The sequence below is a fragment of the Anoplophora glabripennis genome, unplaced genomic scaffold (assembly GCF_000390285.2).
Source record: "Anoplophora glabripennis isolate ALB-LARVAE unplaced genomic scaffold, Agla_2.0 scaffold77, whole genome shotgun sequence".
NCBI lineage: Eukaryota > Metazoa > Arthropoda > Insecta > Coleoptera > Cerambycidae > Anoplophora > Anoplophora glabripennis.
This window is the reverse complement of record NW_019416717.1, coordinates 1,336,890-1,357,749: the sequence shown is the minus strand read 5'-3', so window position 1 is coordinate 1,357,749 and position 20,860 is coordinate 1,336,890. Positions and strand designations below refer to the sequence as shown.

General features: G+C 30.1%; 1 protein-coding gene across 3 annotated transcripts in view; it reads left to right on the top strand.

Annotated features, from left to right (window-relative positions):
• Nucleotides 1–2,091: 2,091 nt before the first annotated feature.
• LOC108904413 (FHA domain-containing protein FhaA-like) overlaps nucleotides 2,092–20,860 on the top strand; it is a 55,028-nt gene continuing 36,259 nt past the window's right edge. For 2 of the 3 annotated variants that reach the window (XM_023455288.1, XM_023455287.1), the window contains exon 1: nucleotides 2,093–2,253. The gene's annotated coding sequence lies outside the window, so the exon portion shown is untranslated. Of the gene's footprint in view, nucleotides 2,254–20,860 lie in introns of all 3 variants that reach the window. The other variant, XM_023455286.1, reaches the window with a different exon arrangement.

Below are 20,860 nucleotides of genomic sequence, written 5' to 3'. Positions count from 1 at the left end.
ATGATATTCGCCACGATAATAGTTGATGATAGTCACATTTTTATGATGTTTAATTACCTATAAGTAAACCTCTACCTACTATGATTTCAAGTCTGATAACCCAACTGGCTAGCGAATAGAATCATCGGTACCAATTCATCTGTCAGCAAAAGTGCAGTCCAAGTGAAAATAACTTAAATAATGAATTCTTATCATCTTATATCTCAAATTTTATTGTAGAGTTTTGTAGAATCCTAAACCTTTAGAATCCATTTTTAATAAATGCATTTTAGTCCATTGGAATGCGATGTTTATGAACTTGCAGATTTATGTTTAATGGAAGTTTAAATAAATAAGTAGATTGTTAAAAATTTGCCCTAGTAAAAGTTGCCTAAAAATTTGATTCAAGATTATTCTCTGCGTGTAGACTTGTGCAACTATTTTTACACTGATCAAAAAATGAAAGCTCTTTCTTAGTAATCAGCTTTTCCTTGTTCATCTTTAACTGCATCTCTGTAATCTCTTTAAAAAGAGGATCCTGAATTCTCTTTAAAAAGACGATCTTATTTGAGGTTCAATAAAGATGCTCTCTTTCAGATTCGCGTTACTTAATTGAAAAAAAGACTGTCTTTAGGTACGTGAAGCTACCATTTTAATTGTCCATAACTTTTATGAAGTTCTTCATAAGTCTCAATTTCCACAAGGACATTTTACTTTATAATTTAGAGGTTCAAAAAATAAATTCTTTTACAAAATGCTCTATTATTGCTCAACTTAAAATAGTTGTACCTGTGTGAATTTACATAGATGCGTCAAATGAAATATGTAATTATAAGGGATAAGGGTATATATCGAATATTTTAAACCCTAGAGGATGCAACTAAGTAGTTATTGTATCCGAGATTTTCGAAGGCTGCGTTGCCATATCCGTCAAACTTTCCCTAAGTCTGGGGAGAACTAGATTTGTAAGTGTTGTATTTTTGGACTTTCCGACCTTCATAACCTATAGGTAACTATGGAATGCATACAGGTATTCAAAAATAAAACATTGTATAACCCTTTTATAAATAGACATTAAAATAACTACTAGTTCTTGAAGAAATACCTTTTGATGTATGTCAGCCTACTTGATAGAATTCGACTTCATTACTCACATGATGTACAGAAATGTTTGAATGCTAAATTTGCTGATAGATTCTCTGAATTTAAGTCTTCTAGACTTTTATTTTTGGGATATTTAAAAAATGTAATATATTACAGAGAAGTCATTGATATTGGAGAACCAGTACAACGGATTGAAGATACATCACAAATTATTGGAAAACAGAAGCATGTTTTTGTAAAGGTCGGTCGCTGTCACGGCAACTCGGCATTTAAATATTTGAAAAACTTGTTCCCATATTTATTTAGCCATACCCATATACAGGTCTAGTCGAACTAAATGTGGAGGTGGTAGAAGTGTATAAGCCAGTTGAACAATGCGAACAAATGGTGTATAACACAGCCGCACTGGGTGACTGAACAATGAATCTCAGTTGTTGACAAGTGATTGACAAATTGCCTAGTAGTGCAGTGCAGCAATGCGGAATTTGGTGTGTTCAGGAAATTTTAATTTATTTTAGGCACCTTCTATTAATCATTCATATTACAATTATTGCGAAAGGGAGAAATAAGAGGGATATTTTGTTCACTAATATTATTACAACATGGCATTTTGGAGACCTTTTGAAACGGAACAAAATTAAAATATGTTGGCCAAATAAAACAATAGAATTTTTCTACACATTATATACAAATTTATTATATATAAATTTTATTGCTAGGCGTTTTTATACATGTTCGACTGACTTCGGAATGACTATAACGTCTGAGTATTCTATTCAAATATGAAATATGAATAGGAGTTTTATGAACACCGTATAAAATAAAGTCTTTCATGCAACTATAAAACATTTTATAAAATAAAATGGAACCAACTTGACGTAAAAATGTGACAAACTCCATGACAGAAAACAATGCGTGAGGCAAGTTTCCGTTCCCGATTTTCGCGAACTGTGCCGTATATACTCCAAGGTTCTTTCTGGCACCGCTTATGATATAGTGACGTCATCCACGGCTATCGTGTCTAAAATGCGCTGTAGTTCTGTAGAACAAAATTAAAGCTAAACCTAATACTACCGCTGTGTCGCGGATCTTTGTGCTGTGCTGTGAATTGTGACATTTTTCAATTGCATTTCATATTTTCCCGGATCTGAGATAAATCGGATTACGCAGGTAGGAAAGGGCGCAGTTGCTCCATTCTATTTTTCGTTTTTCTGCAGGGAATAATATCCTTGAAACAGGTTTCATTCGCTTTATTCGGGACATAGAGAAGTTAATGGATCGTTATTACTTATGTATAATTGTAAACGTCGTAAAATTTGCTGTGGGTACATTTTTGCTGGGTCACATTTACGTTATGGAATATTAAATTTTATGAACTTTAAATTTAGCGGCGGTAAAGTTTTGCCAACGGCGGCGTGTTGAATTCAAATCTAATAACATTCATTTCGCTCGTTTGGCGTTATTGATTTCCACTGCAAATCGTAGAGATTTTACGGAAAATATCCTGTAACGAATAGAAAATATTGAAATATTGCTATTTGGGAAAATACACAACACCGCCAACACCTAATAATAGATAAATTTTATTTGTTAAACTATTTGGTTGTAATTATTATTATTGTCAAATAACTAATAACCTTAAACAGTAGTTCTCTTGTTTTAGCCGTTTATGGTGTGATCAAAAATGCAAATAGAACTTAGCCGATGTCTTTAAACCATCGATTACAATAATCTCATAGAGGATCGGTTTTTTACTCATACATGGTGTCATCGAAACACAGGGTATTAGGGTTTTTCCATATAAAAAAAATCCGTGGTGTGTTCCAAGTAAAATAAACCAATTTTTTCAGTATCAGAAGTATCATACATATATCGAATCTGAACATCTTTCTTTAAGCACATTTGTAAAATAATGTTTTTCATCTGAGCTCGGTTTTCTAGTGTGCTTTTATTTGAAATATTGTAAACAAACGCTTTGAATATTATTATTTTTAGTTATAAAGACTGAAATTTTGTTTGTTATTGATGTTCTTGTTCTTCTCTGTTTTGTGTATTATATTTACTTTCTACTAATTTAAAACTTGAAGGCATCCCGATCCCAAATATAGAGGGATATGGAAAAATAACGTCATACAACGTTTTTATTTCGGATATCTTTGTTAGTTCTTAAAGTTAAAATTTGGAAATCGATTTTTTATTGTTACTAATTTTTGGGTAAAAGCTGCATTATTTGAAGCTATTTCTGCAAATGCATTCAATTTACATGACTACTTTGGAAGCTTGAAGGTAAAGCAGTTTTGGCACTCAAAAATATTTTTTAAACTTTTTTAATTTTAATAGTCATTTTTACATTTTTATTTGTGAAAAAGATATGTTTGTTTGGTGTCGATTCAACGCACCATTTTCGAGATAAACCTGTTTAATGATACAGATACCATATTATTTTCCACATATCTGAACAATAATAAAAACTAATAATAAAAGTAATAAAAGTACTCTTGATTCTTTAAGTAACAAAATATGTAAATGTATAAAGTCAAACGACATTTAATATAATTTATTTTGTTGCATAAACGATTAGTTTTGTTTTAATGTTAATTGCGTTTATCTTGAATACGGTTGTTCGTGGTGTCGATATCAAACACGTACACTTTTTTTCACATAGAAAAGGTAAGACAATCTTAGAAATGGAGATGCAATTATATTTTTTTTTTGTGGGAGGGGGGCAAGATTGCTGAGGAACTCTGCCGGAATTGAACAGAGAAGTGGAAATAATTTCAAATAACATAATGAGGAAAAACAAAAAAGTTGTAATGAAAAATAGATTTTCAACTTCAAGAACTGTACAGGGTGAGGCTGAATAAATAAATAAATATACAGGGTGTTTGTAAATAAGTGCGAGATATTTTAGGGGGTGGTTGCCGAAGTTATTTTGTGAAAAAAAGTTTCTATAAACGTAGGTCGAAATATGCTTCGTTTCCGAGATACAGTGTTTAAATTTTCATTTTTTATTTATTTTTATTAATTATTTCTAGCAATAAAATATGTCTTATTTTTTTCCTCAAAAACGGTGCATACTACGAAAAAAATTGAAGAGGCCAATTTCATTCATAATTGATGGCGAATTTCTAAAGAAATATCAAAACCGGAAAAAGTCAGTGGCATACCATTTTTTTTATTAAAAAAGTTTGTGGCAGTCTCACACGAACGCCACTGGTGCATGTAGAAATATTTGGATCACCCCAAAAACGCACATTTAGCACTCCAAAGCGTTTTTCAAATTTCGAGTAAACCAATATCTTTAAAACTGTAATAATTAATAAAAATAAATAAAAAATCAAAATTTAAACACTCTCTTTAAACATCCCGGAAACAAAGCATATCTCGAACTACATTTATACGAACTTTTTTTCACAAAATAACTTCGCAACCACCCCCTAAATTATTTCGCACTTATTTACAAACACCCTGTATAAATTTTTATAAATGTTATTAAATCATGTTATTTTCATATCTACTTATTAATATTCATCCCACCAAAATATATCTCGAAAAATAATTTAGTATTTTTTCAACTGTTCTTATTCCAAGTTTATTTTTTCAATTTTTCCGATTTTCTTTTTCTAGAATTTTTAATTTACATATCTATAATATGCTAGATTTAAAAAAAATGGCAATAAACGTTTCTATGCACTGTCCGAACTTCCAAATTTTGCCGACCCATTTTACCATAAGAAAAAAGTTAGTAGGAAAATTAGTACTTAGTAGAGCTGTCAGAACTGAGCCGCGGGACATAGGCGTACCCATTACTTATTAAAAAGCAACATATTAAATTGTATAGAATACACTACCATAAACAGCAACGGATAGGAATTAATCACACAACATACGCACGATATCAAAGCAACAGTATACCAACATGATGTGAACGTGAAAAGCATTCGGAGGCAGCGGCTCACGCATGTCTCGGTTGACCCGCTTGGCACGCCATTGAATTGCGGCTGTCTCTGACAGCCTTAGTGATTAGTGATTTTAGCACATTATCACCAAAGTTTATCGTTAATTTTCTCGAAAAACTGTTTTTGTGACGCTCTTTGAAAGAAAAAGATGAGATTACAATCTATAATAACTACCCTCGTTTGAATTTGATTAGTTATTTGTTATTTTGGATCTATTTGATGACATTTATTTTCGGCACTGCACTTTTATCACCCGGTAACTTTTTTACTAAACATTTTCGAACCCATGTTCATAGACATCGTTTTCTTGAAATGACATTTTCTATCTCCTGACTCAGTTTGGCATCATATTTAAAAAATACTCTGTACCTATTTATGAAATAGACATTATACTTATTAGCACCAGAAATATAATTATTGCGAATAAACAATGTATTTTGGTTAAACTAATTTTGTTGTCAACGATATCAAATTAGATTTACTTTAAGTAAAAAATCCACTCAGTGTGTAGTTTACTAGATGTTTCATAAAATTTTTAAATGGTTCAAGAAATAGTTTCTTATGAATCTCACTAAAATATCTTCTTTCTCTGCTGTTGAAGATTAACGCGAAATATTCGTGAAACACATATTTATCGTGTAAATGAATAGCTTAATCATAAATCTAAAAGTCACTAAACCTTCACTTCAACCAGGAACTAAAAACATGTAAATTCACTAAATGGTGCCAAAATTTTCCTCTTATAAAAATAGTATACTCATAATCAGACATAAAAATAAAATATTTAATGTTAGTATAGAGGTTCTGAAAAGATAAATACTGTTTCAGTGAACTATTACCTACTATCAAAGAATATTTCGCAAAAACAAGGAAACAACAGAATTTTGGAAAAAAGCCAAGGACTTAATTAGATTTTTTTATAAAATTTCCTATTTTAAAACATGATGTTTTTATTAAACGAAATTTACATTATTTTATAATTTATTTTAGTGTATCGTGTTTTTCGAGGTTTTTTCTTTCTTTAAAACATACACATTCTGATTGTTTTTCGTCTGCCATTTCTAGTTTCATACATGAACATGATCGATGGCTTCCAAGACTGATGATAAAATTATTTTACGTGTTTCGTGATTTTGAAATATAGATGTCTTTGTTAGCATTTTTCTGGCCAATATTTTGGTTAGGAATAGATTCAATGAATTTCTATCTACTAGAAGTAAAGTAGGTGAAGACCTTAGAACTCTCAATAAGAGCAGAAATGAACATAGAGCGGGCTTAGAGGCTCTGATAGCCGATCCACCCTCACAGAACCTAGCCCGAGACCAACATAAGCCGGTCAAAGATCAACTTATGAGACAAACAGATGATTTTAACAAAGAACTTTGGTCAGCTAATACTTTTTAAATAAGTGTAACCAAACTCACCACATTAAAATAATTTATATTTTTTTAAATTATAATTTTTTGAGGGGGTTTTTGTCCCGGCCTTTTTTTGTTTAAAAATAAAATATGTATCTGAAAAACCTTAGGTGTACGTGAGAAAATATAATAATATATTTAATTTATTTCAAAGTCAAAGGTGTGCTCTTGACATGATTTCGTCCTTACATTTCTACTTAAACAAGACGGAAATAATGCGCTGCATAAATATGTATGTTCTATACACATAAATGATATATTATTATTATTATTATTATTGTTATCGTAAAAACTGATCAAATTAAGAAAAATATAATTAATTGTTATTAACAAAATTTTTTAAAACTCATGTTGAACCTTCTCCATAACTCCATAATTTATTTACTTATTTTAAACATTGCCATTACTTATTTTATTATAAATACAAGTATTTCAACTTTAATGCGATTATTTTAAATCATTGCGATTTTTTGTTGTCACTAAAACTCTATGTATGACAAAATAACTGCATTTTAGTAATAAATTGAAATAATAACTACATTTTTTCTTGATTACATACATGTTCTATTACTTATATTACTTATAACATTTATTTTACGAATAGCAAACATATTCTATTAAATGTCCTTTAAGTTAATAACAGCGTATTGATGTATCCTAAATACGTCTGTGTTTATTTTTATTTTATTGACTATCGAAGAGGCCAATTTCATTCAGAATTGATGGCGAATTTCTAAAGAAATATCAAAACCGGAAAAAGTCAGTGGCATACCATTTTTTTTATTAAAAAANAATCATTGCGATTTTTTGTTGTCACTAAAACTCTATGTATGACAAAATAACTGCATTTTAGTAATAAATTGAAATAATAACTACATTTTTTCTTGATTACATACATGTTCTATTACTTATATTACTTATAACATTTATTTTACGAATAGCAAACATATTCTATTGAATGTCCTTTAAGTTAATAACAGCGTATTGATGTATCCTAAATACGTCTGTGTGTTTATTTTTATTTTATTGACTATCGCTTATTGAAAGGTCAAAATATTATCGTTATATCGAGGTGAATTATAGATACATTTAACTTTTACTCAACAGAAGTTACTATAATAATGATTATCAGTTATTAAAGAAAAATAAGTTGAAGAGTATCACAAATTTTATTTCATTTTTTTATATAATTTTTAAGTACATTTAGATACTTATTTGTTAGCTGCAATTCTTAGTAATTTCTATGAAAAAATCATATTGGTCCTTTAATTCTAGACAAAAAGTTTGTTTTTATTATATTATTTTTTACTATCCGTCATGCTTTCTTATAAAATTTTATTATTCCATTTTGTTTAAAAAAAATTGCAGAATTCACAACAAAGAAATCTTCCGACACGTTGAAAATGAACATATCAAGGGTAAGAAAAATACCTTATCATCACTAGTATTAAATGAATTTATTTATGTATTTATATAAATATGTACTGACAAATGACAACTTAACTGACAATTTAGTATAAGTAAGCACAAATGCAGAAGTGTAAAGCACGGAATAATAAAAAAATAATACATTTTTAAAGATGTAAAACATTCTCAAAATTGTTGTCGGTCATCGGTACAAACTTCAAAGCCTCGGCAGTAATGGAATGACGAAAAATTGTCATCATCCAAAGAAGACGAACATATTAGCAACGACCTACCAGGTCTTTTGCCTTTGAAAAGTATATTATTGATTTGCCGCTGCTACACACAAATACACTCTCTAACCTATGTGCCTCGGAAAACTGTTTCATGCTAAGTTCACTTATACTGTACTTAAACATAGATAGATTGTTATAAAGATAATCAAAATGTAGAGGTTCAATATCTTCCTCTCCATTGCTACCCTCGTAATCGTGAAATGCGCGGACCACTTCTATTCGACGCAGAAGGGCCCAACCTACACAACGACACAAAATCACTCCGATCGGACCACCCCTTCGCCCAGCGATTCCGACCCAACATTTGTTACACAAATTTATACCTCCCTGAACACGTACATACTTTCATAACATCTACCGTTACACTACTTATTTCTTAAATATTTACAATATTTGTTTTATATTTTTCTTTATTTTATATTTTTCTATTAGCAATATAAGTTTATTTGTGTAGACATAATATGGAGACTTTTTCCTCAAAATATCACAAAGTTCTTTTTGCGTAAAATCTGGCCCTTTACGCTTGAGTTGATACTACACTGAAAAAAAGTATTTTAATCCAATGAGCAGATAGTTTTAAATGTAGCCGTAATTGTTATTTTATTCTATTCAAATGTATATACTTTTGTCAAACTATGTGAAATATTTACTGTAATCTATATTTTTTTAGAATCTATATTATTTGTAAATATATATAATTTAATTTATAGCTTTGAAATTTATTATCTCTGACTTTAGCTACAATATCTCTTACATTTCATCATAAACTGCAGTTTACATATTTGTTTCAAAACTACCACTTCCTTAAAATATATAATATTTAAAATTTAGTATTAATGTGAGAATTATTTAAGATAAATGTAACACATTATAATCAAATTTAGGTTTTCTTGAAAGAAAATTGTAGCAGGTCAAAGAATGGCTTAGGTGGGAAGTGGCACGATAGATGGAGCCACTTTCGCTCTGTGTATACACATATCCTTGTGAGTAACGACACTAAAGCTGCTGGATCGTTCTAAGGACGTAATGATGAGGATCATCAATAAGTCCCAAAAAAGTCCTAAACCGACCTATGTTTAGTTGATTAAACTTACAAACGATCCCAGCTGTTGTACTAGATGTTGTGAGTTTGAAACAAAATATTTTTTATTACTGAAAAATATTTATATCCAAATATATTCTTAAAATACAATCATTTGACCAAAACTATTCAATTTTGTACTAGACAAACGATACATTAATATACAATACAAAATCTGTTTCTATAAAATCTATGATGCTGCCTATTTCTAAAGTCAGGAATTATATTTCTGGGTAGAAATTTAATGTATTTAAATAAATAAATAATTTTCTTGAAAGAAGAAAATATTTTCTTGCGTATACATAAACGTGCTTAAAATCAAATGTACATTTGAAGCAAGAATTTTTTTGCATGTAGAAATAACATTTTAAAATAATATTTTAATTTCTAACATGTATCCGTCAATTGACAAAACGCTCAAATGTAAATACTAATTGTGATACCGAAATTAACAAATCTAAAAATAATACTGGCTAACCGAATTCAAAAACAATTATTTTAAACACATTTGGTTAAGTGGAAACAATTTGTCTCATTGATATTTCATGTACTGCAGCTCGCGCAATATGCATTATGTATAAATTATTAGTGAAATAAATCATAGTTTCATAAATGTAAATGAACAAATTTGCTGTTCGTGGAATATTTTAATGCAATCGGCAATCACTGTTTACATCATAAAACTGATGTTAATAAGAATACGGTATAGATGCACCACCTGTAGCTATTATTTTAAATAATACTCAGGTAACGGCATAATAAAAATGGGGTTTTAAGAACAACCTACCCCAACAACAAACGCCGTATATTGCAGCTACCACTCTTTTTATTTATATAAAAATAATTTAATCAAATTATAGTAATGGATATTTCTTCTTCTAGCGCATCTTCAAAACGACGCTTTTGAAATCAAACGTGTAATTAGATTTTTATCGATTTCTTCCGTCTCTTGTTTCATTTCTACTTAAATTCGCTTAAACATACCTTTGACATTTGACTTTTTCAATGTGGGTACAAGTACACTAAGAGAAACGGTTGAATAAAATGACCTGAACATAAATTAATAATTATACAGGGTATAATATTAAGAGGGTTAGCTTTTTATGGGTGTTCTGAATACTACATCTGATATTATTATTATTAATCGTTAATCAAATAAATTGTTACATTTCGTTTTTAAACTGCCGCCACTGGACTTCATTCGGTCGGGAGTTGTACCAGTGTTGCCAATTGTTACATTTTATACCTACTATATGAAAATAACATAGTGGCATTCCTTTTAAATGACTTGGAGGCAGGTTTTTACTTTATTTTAAAGTTTTTAAGCTAATTCAACTAAATCAAAACTTTTTCTAGCCTAGGATTTCCTTCCTCTAGTATTACACTAGCCTGTCCAGTGGTGGGGTATGAAAAATTACGGAAACAAAGTTAAAAAAAGAAACAGTTTCAACAACTGAATTTGAGAAAATAGTTTTATATGTTTCCAAACGTTAAAAGTAGCATAAATATAACCATTTAAAGTTACACCATGTGTATCCATAAATTTACTATACAGGATGTTTTGTTCTGTATAAACAGAAGCCGATAAAAAAATGAATAAAAAATAAGACTATAAAATGCGGTCTATTCTCTTTTGTTTTTAATATATAATATTTAAATCCGTATACGTATTTTTTTCAGGATAAAAAGAAAAGAGAGTATTGTTAAGGTCGCTATCTACAATCTTTTCCAGTGACATTTTATAATAAAACTTTTTAAGGCAAAACTACCTGCATTGCATGTAGGTATAATATAAAATCATTTTAAAAATTCTTTCTAAAATAGCTGAAAATGTTTCCGAGCGAAACTTGATTTTCTGCTAAAGTAAAGAAAAAATTAGGTAGTCCTTTTATTAAATTAAATGTAAAACTAGTATTTAAAAAGCAGCTACTCCATAAAGTTGCGGTTTTGGCAGAAGCAGTTCTTTTATGTATCGTTCATATGTTTCACTATGGTTTGATACAATAGAATTCTATTTTGATCAAGAAAATCTAAGATACTTATACAAACAACTACTCTGAGAACTTCAGGCACGTACAGCATTGGTTTACACCCGTTACACCTACGAACATATAACAGATTTATCGTCAGTGATAATTAAAGTATAACGAACTTTATGAGATTGACAGAAGTTTGAGATAAGGAAATCAATTTGTCTATTAGAGAGATATATAGCTTGTATCTTATAATACAAGAAACCTAACCTCAAAAGAGTTATATACTAAAATGTTGCTATTAAAAGTGATTGGCCATAGTCGGAAACTAATATATTGCATTTAGTTGTTTCAAATATCAATGCGATATATTATCTTTTGAAAAAGATAAAACCAAAGTTTGGTGAATTTGATGCTCTGTATCTCAAAAACAAAAGACAGTAAACCCATAGCCTATAAATAAAGCAATATTTTTGATGTTCTTTCGTCTTCTTCATGTTTGCCACCTTTTTCAAAACATCTTGTTATCTATTTAATTATATTTACTTACCTGTAATAACTTGATTGTACCTATACATTCCATCTTAATCGAGATCAATTAATAATTAGTTTGTACATAATTTGTCTATAGTTACAAAAATTATACCTCATAAAAATTTAAGTTTACACAAGAATAAGTTTTGGTTAATTTATAAAAGTTCATAGAATTTATATTGTTATATTTTTTAATATACCTATTTTTAGAAATGCTTATCTCAAATTTACTAAATTACCATTTATTGAAACAATTTTGGTGGTGTCATCTATGTCCCATTGACAGCAGTTGTTCAGTTTACTATTTGTAATAATAATTCAAGTAAAACCAAAGAATATGGAGCACCTCAGAACTAGAAGTGGATATTGGGAAATCGAACAAATTGATGACAAATCCTGTCATATTATTTCTCGGATGTCGGTGTCGTTTCTTTTTTAATTCTCGATTCTCGTATTGCTGCATCATAACAATCGAAAAACTTATTTGTTTAACTGCAACAAGAAACATACTCTGTTGTTATTTTTCTGATCATGCTATTTATTTAGAGCGCGGAAAATTACTAAACAGTTATAAATAGCCCTACAAAGTAATTACATTCATTTCTGCAAAATAAATGACTGACTGAGGCTCTAAATAATGACGACTAAATAAGAGCTACTCAGAGTAGCTCACTGAGACGAAAGTCTATGAACCAATTCTCCTGTTTTCTGCGATTCGATTCATTTTGTTCTGAAGTGAAGTCCTGTTCTTGCAAATGTGTTGTTCACGAAAGACACTAGTCACTCATGTGGAATATTTGATAAAAAATGTATAATTCCTAACTGAAATAACTGGTTATTAATTATCATATAATTTAACTATAATGAAGTCATTAAGCATGTTTCATAATTCAGTGAGAATGAAACAATTATCTAAATATATTCACTTAATTGAAAAGCAAGGCTCTGAAGGCTTATTTTAGAAACATCAAATGTAAAAGATGCTTAGGCCCTGAAATTCTTCCTCTAAAATATGTTATAGGTATATATTCACTTTTTCCAGCGGCATAATTATTCCTAAACTGAGGCGACCTTGCTGAAACCGTTCTCGCGTTTTTCGTAATTAAATTACGAATGGCGGAGTTTGTGACAGAATTCATTATCCTCAAGCATTAGCTTGATTAGGATTTGTTAATTCACTCCCAACACTATATGGCCATTTGCATCCACGCCTTTCCTGAAATTAGTTGCAGAAAGAGGATCAAATATAATATCGTTTCTTTGGATAAAATAATAATTTCTTCCGAATCAGAGAATTTAAAATGATGCGAGAAAAATTTTATAACTAGACAGGACCTCCAGGATTTAGTTCTGCTGATACTTCAGTCTTTGTTATTTAAAATGTCCTTAAGGTTTGCATACACCGAAACTTTTAATATTGACATAAACACACATAGTGCGTAACCTTGCGAATGGGAGTAATATTTATATGGAGGCTGCTTTTGATTTTTGAAATACATATCGTACGTTTTTTTTCTCAAATTCCGTCGTCAAAATCATTTTTTAAAACATTTTTTTTTGTAGTTTTCATACCTCGCAGCTGGATAGGATCGCATAACCTTAAACAACTGCTTGCTGTAGCAACCAGCGTGAGCTACGCACGAATAGTTGTAAAATATCATATTTCTTGAATTGTATATGTTTTATTTATATAGCAAGTATCACATAAACTTAGTAGTGAAGAGTATACAAAGATGCTCTACTAAATACTACTATACATTTTACTATAAAATAAACTTAATAAAACACAAAGTCCAGTACAATTTTTATTTCAATATCAGTATAAACATACTTAACCCAGAAGAGATTCATAAACTAAACGCAGTACTTTAAAGAAAATACACAAATACGTTTTTATTTACGTTTTGTTAGGTACTTGAAATTATTTTAAAAGATCTGTGCAATCAGTAAGTATTTTGATTATAGACATTTTATAAAACAATGAAAATAATTACCTTAAAACATAAATTAGTATTGTTTACAATTAGTGAGGTATGCTTATTCACATACCAACAATAGTTAATACTAAATGAATCTCGTAATTTTTCTTTTAATGTTTGGCACATTGTTCGTATTAAAGTTAAAACTGGGAATACTGACACAACTCCTGTCCAGGTGCTGTCCAGTGGCAGCGTACAGAAAAGTTTAAATGCAGTTTAAAAATTGAATTATAACTTAACTATTAATTTGATTAAGAAGAAAAATAATTAGAGGGAGATGTTTGAGGGAGATCGATATCTGGCGATATAAGGGTAGAAAAATTATAAAATGCTACTTTAACACCCTTCTTCCGAAAAGTGATATTTCCAAATTTTACAAAAATGTGAATTAATTCTTTATAGCATATTCTTAGAAAAAAGTATGTTATTTATGTTTATATGAATGAAAACCCTTTTATTTTCTGTTCAAATAAATTGAAATTAATTCTAAAGGTTAGATACACTTTAATTTCTATTGGTTGTATTGCAAAGCCATTTTATGTTAATAATAATACTGCCACTGCACATCAATATAGAAATAGCAAACAGGAATTTTGTTTATGGATGTGCCAATGGTAATGGTCTTTAAGCTCGACATCCGTATGCTAAAGCTTATCCTCGTCATCCATTTCCTTCTGCTCCAATATTCATCTATACTCGTAATACACAAATAATGCCATTGTGTACCAATACAGAAATGGCAGACATGCATTTTGTTTAAGAATGTGCCATGGTAACGGACTTGACTTCCTTCTGCTCGAATACTCATCAGAGGCTTTAGGAGAGTGGAAAATTTAGTAAAAACCCTGTAGGATCTATTATATATTACCTTCTTCTTCTTCTTCTTCTTCTTCTTCTTCTTCTTCTTCTTCTTCTTCTTCTTCTTCTTCTTCTTCTTCTATTACTTGTCGTTTGGTTCTGTCCAAGTCCCACAGCGCCGTGGTCTTATCAGGCCTATTGGGCATCCTACATGTTCTGTCCGATTCAGTCTGTAGTTTTGTTCTTTTTACCAAGTCCAAAAGCTTCCGTGCCGACACTTCTCTCAGCTCCTCGAATTTCAAGAGAAATTATTTCAAACCGTCAGACATGCAGGTTGGACTAGAATATGCTATAGGCCTTTATTTGAAGGGAAAAAGATATAGAACCTACATTGACATGCAAGAAAGATAGTTTGAACACCTCTAATAAATCAAATGTTGAAATATTTAAAAAAAGTTGAACCTTGTTTTTAGTTTTTAAGAAACTTCCTTTTCATCTTATTAGTTATCACATTTAAAACTAACCTAACACATTTTGTTGTCATGTGTATACCGTCCAGAAGGGTTCTAAAATCTGCTCTATCAGAAAATGTTACTATTTTTGCTAAACATTTCGATGACGTAGAATTATCTACTGCTCAAAATAGATAGCGATGTCCCTAAATCTGCACCTCTGAATTACATTCAAATCATACTGACTGATTAGGTAATATCCTGTGTCAAATTTGAATCGATTTGCTCAACCTGTTTGGAAGATATCAACAAAAATAGCCTTTTTACGAAAATTTGAACAGCCTGTATCTCGGAAACGAAATGTTTGATTTATCTAATCACCAATTTAGAAGTTTTTTACCTACATAATTCTAAAATATCATGAAATACTTAGATCCTTAGGTTCAAAAGAACAAAATATCAGTACTTTGAATAAGAACGACAGATTCCAGTTCACACAACAGCGACTTACTGGTACTATATTTATTCTCATTTAGAAACAAATATTCGGTCTGGAATATCAGGACATTCTATACATGCTACTATCGAAACATTATGTAAGTATTATTTACACTAAATAAAAATTACTTAAAAGGAGAACATACGAACGTACCTTACAAATATCTGGAGTTGGCACCTATTAAACTAAATGAATAGATAAAAATTCATGATCAACACTCAATGGACAACTATTCCATCACTTCCTTTATGAAACCTTATGAATAACAAACAAAAATAGAAGTGATTCAACATGTTCAAAAGACAACTATTATCTCTGTAAATTCCCGTTAGTTAATTAACTGAAATGTAAATATTTATATGTAAATCATTGGCAAGTACGTTGTTTGTTCTAGCTACCTATATTTAGCGATATCAGCACTAATGTGACTAAAGAAGGAAACTTTTACAATTCTTTAAACTAATAATTCTGCAAATATTTCAAGACAAGCTGGTATATGCAAGGTGCTACGTCAATGTATAACAACTTTTTAATTATATCCAGAAGCTGCAAACCATTGAAATCGGCCTTGAAATATAATAATACACATATTAACAGACAAAAAGAATTATAAAATATCATTAACAAAATCAAGTCATTTTTTCAATTAAAATTAACTACATACAATATTCAATACTGGATAAGTGCGAATGATTCAATTCAATATTTCACGTTATAAATATTAATGAATGTTTAACAGTCAACAACTAAAAGTTCGTTCGTTCATATCCAAATTCACAGTTATTTTACTGAAAATCACAGTTAGTTTTACTTGCACAAGTTTATATTTCAAGTTGAAAAGCCAGTATCGAAGTGTTGTTCTTTATTCTGCGTTTATATTCGATTTTGATTTGTTCATTGTTTTTCTGTATTAATTACAAAACTCCAGAAATCTCATTTGGAATTTCATTGAACGTACGTCAACATATTTCATCTGAATGTATTTCATTGAATTTTCTCAGAATATTAATTTTGAATGTACACAAACTCGATTTTTTTTTCAAGTTGAAAATTCGGTATAATTATGAATAGTTCAATTCTGAATGAAGTGATACTTTAGCTCTATCTATCTCCTAAAATGTAAAAAAGTTTCAATAAACATGGCTCGCGATTTGTTTTGTTTCCGATATACCATATGGTATGTTAAAGTTGAGATTCTTGGAAGTGGTTCTTTGAATACACACATGATTTATAAAAACTATAATTAAGTACTTACTAAGGAGAGGAAGAAATGAAAACCAGTTAATTCTCTAAACTTTAAAGAACCATATAGAACAACGGCGATGAGATAAAAAGGATGAACTTATAAAATTGAAACAAAAAGTGAGATTTTTTAATAATTTCAAATGAAGAACATAAGTTATATCTTATTTTTGATGCTATAATCACTTGCGTAATTTTATCAAGAGAATATTACAACATCCTGTATATTATTACACAGCAGCAAATTTCATTTACTCAAATGGGTGTTATAGTAGAGAAATCAGAAACTATGATAAAGTAACAATTTATTAATTTATTTTTCGTGAAGCTGGCCGAGAAATAGTCAAATTTCTGGCGTTTTTAGGTACTCAAATCCTGAAAAGTAAAACATGTAGAACAAAAGTAAGCACAAAAATAAAATCCTTGATGTTCTGTTTATTCATTGTTGTTATTTAAATTTACTTAAATAAAATAATAACTTAAAAAAAAGCATTTGTAAAACATGCGTTTGCTGTTATACTAACTCCACATTTTAAGAATTATTTTCACGTACTTATAAATAAAAGTAAACAATTTTATATGTAGGACTAAGCAAGTAAATGTTATAAGAATATTTACATGTGGAGTTGTATATAAAATAGTTAGTATTTTCGTAGATTTCAGTACCGAAAACCTTGATGGTTTGATCGTTTTTTGCACCTGTTTATTCGTTTTACTGCGGCGTCTTTGAAAATGCCCAGATGGCATGACATAACATTCCTATTATTTGATAAGCTTTATATTATTCAGTTATTAAATGTTTGAAATGATTTGTCTTTGTGGAAAACACTATTTAAAGGATGTGGCGCCCTTAAGGAATCAGGCCAGTAATTGTTCATAGAAGGTCTGCTCCCACAAGATCTTTTATCTTTTTTATGCTGAAAGTATGCTTCAAACCCTAACAGCGCATATTCAAGGGCCTGGTAACTATGTCAGTCGTATTTTTATATTAAGTTCCCATCTTTAAATAAGTGAAAAAATGTGGCAAAATTTTCCAATCAATTTTCCCAAATTGTTGTATTCCGGGCACAATTTTTATCTATCCAACTAAAATGGAAAGTTTAAATTCAATATAGACACGTCAATTAAAAAAATATATCGACATCCACTGAAGAGCATTTCTATGTAAACAAGTTAACTGAAAAACGTATGTGTTTCAGTTTCACGCGAAATACGATATGTATTCGTTGCAAAAACTTCCATTGACGTTCAGTATCTAATATTATATTCTCAATAAAAGGTGATTGGACTGAAAATGGCTGAAAATAAACGATAGTTAATTTGGTATTAATGTAAAGTCATAACTTTGATTATTGTTGCACACAAAGTTTTGAGAAATTTCTATTCTATATAAATTTATAGCCTTATTTATCTCTTACTTATTTTTTTATGCTCTGTGTTAAAGGAATTAAACTAATTTAAACATTAAATAAATTTAGAAAATCTTATCAAATAAAGTCAAACAATGTTTTTCGATATTCACGTATAGAGGTATGTAAAATGCATCTAACTCTAGAAACAGGACTCCTAACTGCTGATATGTATTTCGGGAAACAACTACTCTATGGACTATGCTTACAAACTTCAATTGATTCAGGAACTGAAGCCTATTGACCACGCAGAGGGAAGAGAGTTCGTTGATTGGGTTATGGAACATCAAATGCAAGCTGATTTTGCGAATTCAACGATGAGGCTCATTTTCATCTTGATGGCTTTGTTAGTCGACAAAATTGTAGCGTTTGGTGTTCAGAAAATCCACGAGTGATTGTTGAGAAACACATAAGTGTCACTCACTGTTTAGTGAGGATTTTGGGCTGGAAATGCCTTCGGACTATTTTTGTTCGAAATTGCGGCTGGTCAGGCAATAACAGTTAATCGTGCTCGCTATCGCGCCATGATAATCCAGTTTTTTTCTGCTTAAATTGCAAGATATGGATGTAGACGACATATGGTTATTTCCTGATCATGTAATTTCCCAATTTGGTAATCAGAATTGGCCGCCCAGATCATGTGGTTTAACACCGTTGGACTTTTTTCATCGGGTTTTTTAAAGTCTAAGGTTTATAGAGGCCCACGACGACCCACGCCTTGATTGAGAAAATTAAGTTCTTTACCAACGAAATTCTGCCGCATTTATGCAAAACGGTCATCGAAAATGTCGACAAAAGAGTGCTTATGTGCCAGTACAGCCATGGAGGCCATTTACCCGATATGCTATTCCATACAAAGCCCTATACCTCATACTTTATGAATCTATAAAAAATGTACAAGCTTTTATTAAAAACCTGTGTTTTCTATCAAAATTACTACTTGCGTGAATTTTTTGACACCCTATATTACGTTGATAATTCTGTAGAGTTTTTGTTTAAAGTTGGATTTAAGAAGATAGCAATATGCTCGAAACATTAAAAAGTCTAAAACCAACTCAAAAATTGACAACAACCACAACTATCATTGACAACTACCACAAAAGCTTGGAAAGTAAGCTACTTATTTGGTTGGGTCTCTTGAAAAGTATAGTATGTATAAAATTTGAAGGAACTACTTTTAAATCCTCTGTAAAATAAATAAAGCATAAAAACTGGAATAAAAACCAAAAACATTTTTGTTTTTAGTAAAAAACATAACACATCTAGAAGTCACATATACAATGTTCGAATGTATTTTCTAAATGTGAACTTTTTTCTAAAGCAAAGAATATAATTGTTATAGACCAGGAAATATAGGGGAATATGCAAGCATAATTCTTCGGTCAGACTGATTTTTTGTGAGCTGATAGTAAAAAAATTGTTTAAAGGTTGATTAAACATTAGAAATTTGCGTTTTTCTACTGTAACTTTTTTTTCTGACGGTTCCACAGAGAAATGGTAAAATACTTTTTTGTTCGTCTATAAAAGATCTACAAAACGACGTCAAAAAATATCAATCCGGTCAAAATTTACTTGCAAAAAAACCGACAAATATGCCATTTTAAATAAACAATAATAAATCGCGAGGCTCCTTCGGGTAACACTCAATCATTCTTCACTGCAGACAAATAATTAATGCGAAGGTCGGAATCCGTAAGTGGATTATTTCGCAAATTATGGCCTTATAAACAAATTAACTAATTAACGATCTGTATAAATCTGAGCGGTACTCGAAGTCGGGCCAATTTTTTTTATTGGTAGATTTAGCAAAAAACTATCTAGTTCCATTGTTTTTTCTCAACAAAATGCATTTTTATAGCGAAGGGAAATTACTTAAAAAATTTCCTTAGTTGCAAAATTAAATACACCTTTAATTTATAATTCTTAGTATTTTATTACATGTACTAAAAGAGCATAAAAAAACTTTCTTTTCGTCACGATTCGTTAATAAACAGCGGAGTTATGGGCTTTCAAAGTTGACGGTCTATTGTTGAATAAATAAAGTGTTTAATGACGAACAAGAAAGTATTTTACCATTTCTCTGTAGAACCGTCAAAAGAAAGTTACAGTCGAAAAACGTGAATTTTTAATGTTTGATCAACATTTAAACAATGTCGTCTGCCTTTTTCAGCGTGCGGATACGGTACATATTATTCTACACAATTTTTATTATCTGCTCACAAAAAATCAGCCTGATCGAAGAAGTATGCATGAATTGGTAATTTTCGGGCCAGATTTCCTGGTCCATTACCGCGGTGATTATTTTCAGTGAGCAACCCTGTACAATTAACATTCAATATCTACAGTTCACCATAGGGAATTATTAAGGCCTCATTGTAATTACATTGCCGTAGAAACAGTTATTCTTATTAATTAAAATATTCCTTGATAAGTATAAAATTAAAATGTACAACTTGAATTAATTTTGATTTATATTTCCTTAAGAAATATGAGTTGTACTTCCTACAATGGAGTAAAATGGTCGAGGAAGTTTATTAATGAAATATTTAAGCATTAATTTTCAGTCAATGCAAAACATCTTATAATTAAGTTTCCCGTTATTTGAATATCTACAGCGATATATGGAATTTCTTAAGCGTTCCCGAAATGCGAGGAAGTCGATGAACTGGTTATGATTTAACTAAGATTTGATTTTATCTCCGATACTGTTTCCCTATTGTTTTATAATTTTTT